The sequence below is a fragment of the Hemiscyllium ocellatum genome, chromosome 33 (genome assembly GCF_020745735.1).
Source record: "Hemiscyllium ocellatum isolate sHemOce1 chromosome 33, sHemOce1.pat.X.cur, whole genome shotgun sequence".
Lineage (NCBI taxonomy): Eukaryota > Metazoa > Chordata > Chondrichthyes > Orectolobiformes > Hemiscylliidae > Hemiscyllium > Hemiscyllium ocellatum.
The window spans coordinates 14929480-14935479 of NC_083433.1; positions in this window are offsets into that span (position 1 = coordinate 14929480).

Below are 6000 nucleotides of genomic sequence, written 5' to 3' on the forward strand. Positions count from 1 at the left end.
GCTTTCAGATTCATCTTCAACTAACTTTGGATAAGGTTAACCCCCATCCTGCTGAATTTTCTCACACTGTCTACAGAGGGACTGTGTTTCTTTATAATCAGGGATTATTGACCAAATAAGATTGTAATCTATTAAATCTCTTTGCTTAGTGATATTTCATATTCCACTTTATTTTGTTCTCGCATTTCGGAATATGTTAACTGTTCACGGTACATTTCACAGTGAAGTGTCAAATCAGCACAGAACAATGTAGAGCAGTTGAAGCATCAGTCATTTATACAGAAGAATAATCCCATTTACATTACCTCGGTGTTGGCGGACAGAAGAGTAATATGGCTGGATTTGCTTAATGTTGGTATCTACGCTTGTACCTGGAAGATATACAAAGCCGCACATAAGTATTGACATTCTGTGGTAATGGATACTGAACACTTTCAAATGAGATTCACTTGTTCAATATTTTTAACAGAGATTTTAAACTAGATCTTTACCGTACAAAGTTAGGCCATTCAGTCCAGTGTATCTGTGCTGATGCATACCTGAAACAATCCAAAACTAATCTCACTACTCTATGTTTATTTGTGCCCTCCTGTCTTCCACCATTTTGAATATTTGCCCGACCTCCTCTCCACAATTTCTGCTTCAACTGCTCTCTAGGAAAACACATTGAGCAGAAGTTATGTTAGGGTTATGTAAAACCCTTGTTGGACATATTTAGGTAACGCATTCAGGTGCAGGCCTTAAGATGAATATATTGGCCTTGGAGAAAATGTAGCACACATTCACCATAATCATTTTGGGGCTAAAGGGACCAAATTATGAAGAGGTTTGCATAGAATGGGTTTCTGTTTTCTCAGGTATTGTTATAGGGTGAAAGAAGTTGTCAAGTCAAAGGCTATGGAACTAATCCCGAAAAGTCTGGAGTAGTGTGAACAGGTCTGCTCCCCTCATCTAAGGAAAGATATATTGCCATGGCAGACAGTCAAAACAAGGTTCAGTTGGTTGATTCCAAATATAGAAGGATTTTCTGATGAGGGGAAATTGGGCTTGTACTTCTTTGAGGAGAAAGTGAGGACTGCAGATGCTGGAGATATCAGAGCTGAAAATGTGTTGCTGGATTCCTGAAGAAGGGCTCAAGCCCGAAACGTCGATTCTCCTGCTCTTTGGATGCTGCCTGATCTGCTGCGCTTTTCCAGCAACACATTTTCAACCCTTGTACTCCTTTGAGTTTGGAAGAATGACAGGAGACTTTGGCGAAGCATTTGGGGGACTTGGCAGAGTTGATGTGTAAAAGTTAATTCCCCTTGTGGGAGAGCCTTAGACCAGAGAGTATCATCTCAGAGTAATGATATGGAGATGCCGGTGAAAAGCACTTGATGAAGGAGCAACGCTCTGAAAGCTAGTGCTTCCAATTAAACCTGTTGGACTATAACCTGGTGTTGTGTGATTTTTATCTCAGAGTAAGATAAAGTACATTGAAGTAAGAAATGAGGAGAATTCCTTCTCTCAAGGGTTGTGAATCTGTGGATTTCTTTACTGCAGAGTGCTGTCAAGGTTGGGTCATTGAGTAGACACTTGGCTGAAGTAGAAAGGTTTTTGGTCAGTAAGGAAATCAGAGGTTATAGGGAAAAGGTAGGAAAGTGAATTGAAGAATATCGGATCAGCCGTGATCTCAGTGAATGATAGTGCAGACCCAATAGGCATAAGGGGCAATGTCTACTCCTTCATCTTCTGGGCGATTTACAAGGGATCTACAAATCTTCTGGGATTTGACACAGTAGAGAGATTAAAATTATTCTGTTTGGTGGGATGGCCAGAACCTTAAAATTCAAGCTGGACCATTGTAGTTGCAAAGTACCTCCTCACACACAGATTGTAGAGCTATGGAAGTCTTCATTCCTAGTAAAACCTGCTAAAGCTGGGAATCTATGAAACATTTCAGAGCTAAGTTTGGTAGATTTTTTTTTGCCGGGCAGAAGGATTAACATCTGCAGAACCAAAACTAGTGGATTAGGTTACGATGCTGATCAGATCATTTTACAGATTGAGAACTAGCCTTGAGGGGTGCTGTCACCTCACCCTATATAGTCCCTCTTTGTCCCTCAGCAGTCTATACTCCCAACAACTCTCTGTATAAATGCCCTTTGTAGGATGAAGATACCAATTTGTGGGCAGAACATTAACTGTTATTTTGCATAAATATACTTTTCCCATGCATTTGAGGCCAGTTCATAAAGTAAACGAGGGAAAATCCATGTTCAGGTAACACAAAAAGTCGCAAGAATATGTCATTTTTTTGATTTTCATGAGAATCAGATGTGCCTGACAAGGGTTGGTCATCATTAACTGCCCTGGAGAAATCAGTGATCAGACACCAGTATCGATTTGTCAACATTTACCAGAAAGATCCATTGCGGGTTTGTGTTTGTTTTTCTCTTAAGCCAACTGAAAGGGTCACCTACCTTAACAAAGTGACAGCAGCATGTGAGATGCTCTCCATAAATTATTAGACCCATATCGTCTGCAATTGGACCACAGTCTCTTATTGTTTGGGAAGTGTGAATTTCTTCACACCTCTTCATTCCATGTCCTCAACCCTGTTTCTGGTGAACTGTCGCATCCATCCAGCTAAGGCCTAATTGCATTGGAAATTAGAGCTACATCAAGCACTCCCAGCTTAGCTATTTCACATGTATAAATAATCCCTCCACTCTATCCCTCTACGTTCTCCTCAGAGGTGTGCAGAGTATTGTAATTTTCACCGTTACAGTGATTTTAATCCATTACCCTTCCTTTCCTCCTTTATTGTGTTTAAACACTTAACCTCAATGGTACTAGTATTTATAATTTTTGGACTGCATTGTACACAGTCTTAGTGATGGTGCATCTTTAAGTCCTAGATCAAAGCACTGCTGTTAGTTTTAAACCAGTCTTATACCTCTCCTGTGCGTTTTTCCCGCAATCTTTACTGTTCCCCTGTAGCTCTTAGATCTCGCAGCTTTCCGTGGAGAGCAAACGGAAGAAGATTCGTGATCTCCCCACTGTGTGCTCACTGGCTCTTTTAACAGCAGCAACACAAATGAAATGGACCCATGGTAATCCAAGCTATTCTTAACAATGTTTTTAACCTTGGTCTCGTTCCAATTGAACTTACGCACCGACAAACCCTGGTACAAACTAATCAAAATGTGAATTTTGTAATACAAAAGGCAGAAATGGTTTTTGGATGGGAAGGGGAGAAGGGGACGGAAATTAATTAAAGACAAAAAAAAAATGATGCCAACAGTGAAATGTTTATTGCATGATTTAATGTATTTTCAGAGCGAGTATTGTTGTGTACGTGACTGTTCGTCAACTTTGTTTACTGTAACAGGCCACCTTCTTTGTGCGTGCTTGGAGCTGAATAGGAAACAGGGATGAAGGAGAATTATAAAAAATGGCCTGTTAAGTTCTGACCTGTATTTACCCTTCACAGCCACCCCAAACAACCTAACCCTGAGTTGTCAGTTTCTGATAGTCTGTTGGATATCCCGCACTCCTATTGCAGAGAACAAGATTTCACTCTTGTTTAGTTTACCCTTGGAGAACATTAATGTGTTTGCCATTTTCCCTTTTTTTTGTGATGATGTAAATTTGCAGTCATTTAACATGTTCTGCTGGGGCGTTTGAGCTAGGTGGGCAGGGATGCTGCATTTAGCGAGAACGAAATTGCAGGGAAGTGGAGTGAACAAAGTCGAGCTTCTTGGTCTACCAGCAGCTGTGGGATTGACTCCTGAGACACCAGTGCAATTTTAAACCTGACTTTCACTTTGGTGAGGGGCAAAGGCATTCAGAAAATCCTACTGGTGGCTTCAGCACCTCTTCCATTCTCCGCAAGCAAGCTGTTACACATGTAGCATGACTGACAGTCTCAATAACATCAGTGCATTAATTACATTCTTTCAATTGATGCAGTTATGAGCCTTCCTTGCAGTCAGACAGTCAATATGGTAATCATCTATGTGCCTGGAAATTACAAGTGAATTGTTAGAATTCATGGTGTCCCGTGTCCACATTTCCAGTGAGGCTCTCCATCTGAGCTCAAAACAAGCTCTGTTGTGACTTGAATGGCTCATATGCCCATTGCTGGGTTATGCAGCAAAAAGGAAAATAGTTTGAATTTTGCGATGGAGGTGGGGTGGCGGGGGTGAGGTGGGGTTGGGGGAGGTTTGCTTCTTTGTCCAATTTCAAAGCTCTTGCTCCTGTGTCTCTCAGTCAATGAACCCTACTCGAGTAACCTTTCCACAAAGTGAGGCAACTCATTCCACCTTTCGCAAGGTCATTCTTTCTTTTCAGGAAGTCTGTTCTTCCCTGCTGCTATGTCCAAGAATGTAAAGTGTGTCAACACAAAGGCAGCCTGGTGGCTCAGTGCTGAGCACTGCTACCACACAGCACCAGGGACCTGGATCCGATTCCATCCTCAGGTGACTGTTTGTTTGGAGTTTGCACATTCTCCTTGTGCCTGCATAGGTTTCCTCTCACAGTCCAAAGATGTGCAGGTTAGGTGGCTTGGCCGTGCTAAATTGCCCACAAGTGTTCAGGAATGTGCAGGCTAGGTGGACTAGCCATGGGAAATGCAGGGTTACAGGAATTGCATAGGTCTAGGTGGGATACTCTTCAGAGAGTTGGTGTGGACTTGTTGGGCTGAATGGCCTGTTTCCACACTGTAGGGATTCTATGATACTAGTTCAAAGATGTGTAGGCTAGGTGGATTGGCCATGCTAAATTGCCCCGTAATGTCCAGGGATGTGCAACTTAGATGAACTAGCCACAGGAAGAGCAGGGTCCCAGGGATGGGATGGGCCGCTCTTCAGAGGATCATAGAACATAGATAAATACAGCGCAGTACAGGCCCTTTGACCCTCGATGTTGCGCCGATCCAAGCCCACCTAACCTACACTAGCCCACTATCCTCCATATGCCAATCCAATGCCCATTTAAATGCCCATAAAGAGGGAGAGTCCACCACTGCTACTGGCAGGGCATTCCATGAACTCACGACTCGCTGAGTAAAGAATCTACCCCTAACATCCAATGGTGGAGAACTTCAGCAGCCATTGATCCAAATAACCTTGTTCCTCCCAAGTTCACTACACTTACTCTGTCTTTCACAATGCACATACCCTGAAACAATATGTTCTAAACATTCTGTACCTCATTCACATCTGAAGAAGAAAATCAACCTCATTTGCCTTTTTGTATGACTTTGTTCTATATTGTCTTCTCACTCTCTGAAATCTTTCCGAATCAGAGAACGAGATTCAAATTCACGCTAGGTAGTTTTCCTTCTCTTTTGCTTCAGTGATTGGGTTGGAAACTATCGGAATGTTAGCGTATCTAAACCTTCTCTTCGAATTGATTTGAATAAGGAATGTGTGCCAACCTTGTGCCTTCTTTGAGCACATCAGTCAGCAGCCTTTTCTCCTGTGCTGTAAATTGTTGTGACTGTCTGACATTGAGCATGACAGCACCCATAAGACCATAAGACATAGGAATGGAAGAATTCAGTGCATCAAGTCCACTCTGCTGGTCTACATCCCTCCAAAGCCTTCCTATTCATATACCCATCCAGATGCCATTTAAATATTGCAGCTGTACCAGCTTCCACCACTTCCTCTGGCAGCTCATTCCATGAACATACCACCCTCTGTGTGAAAAAGTTGCCCCTTAGGTCCCTTTTATATCTTTCCCCTCTCACCCTAAACCCAAGCCCTCTAGTTTTGGACTTCCCCACCACAGGGAAGAGAATTTGTCTACATATCCTATCCGTGCCCCTCATGATTTTACAAAATTTTATAATTTTATGTTAGGTTCTGACGAATACAAGATGGAAAGCTTGATAACAGTAGATGTCCACTTGGCTCACCCATCTTTTACATGTTACTTTTTGCGCTCTTCCCTCATTCATGATTGTCTCATTCTCTCTTAAACATTGTGATTACCTTAGCTTTTTGTGAAAAG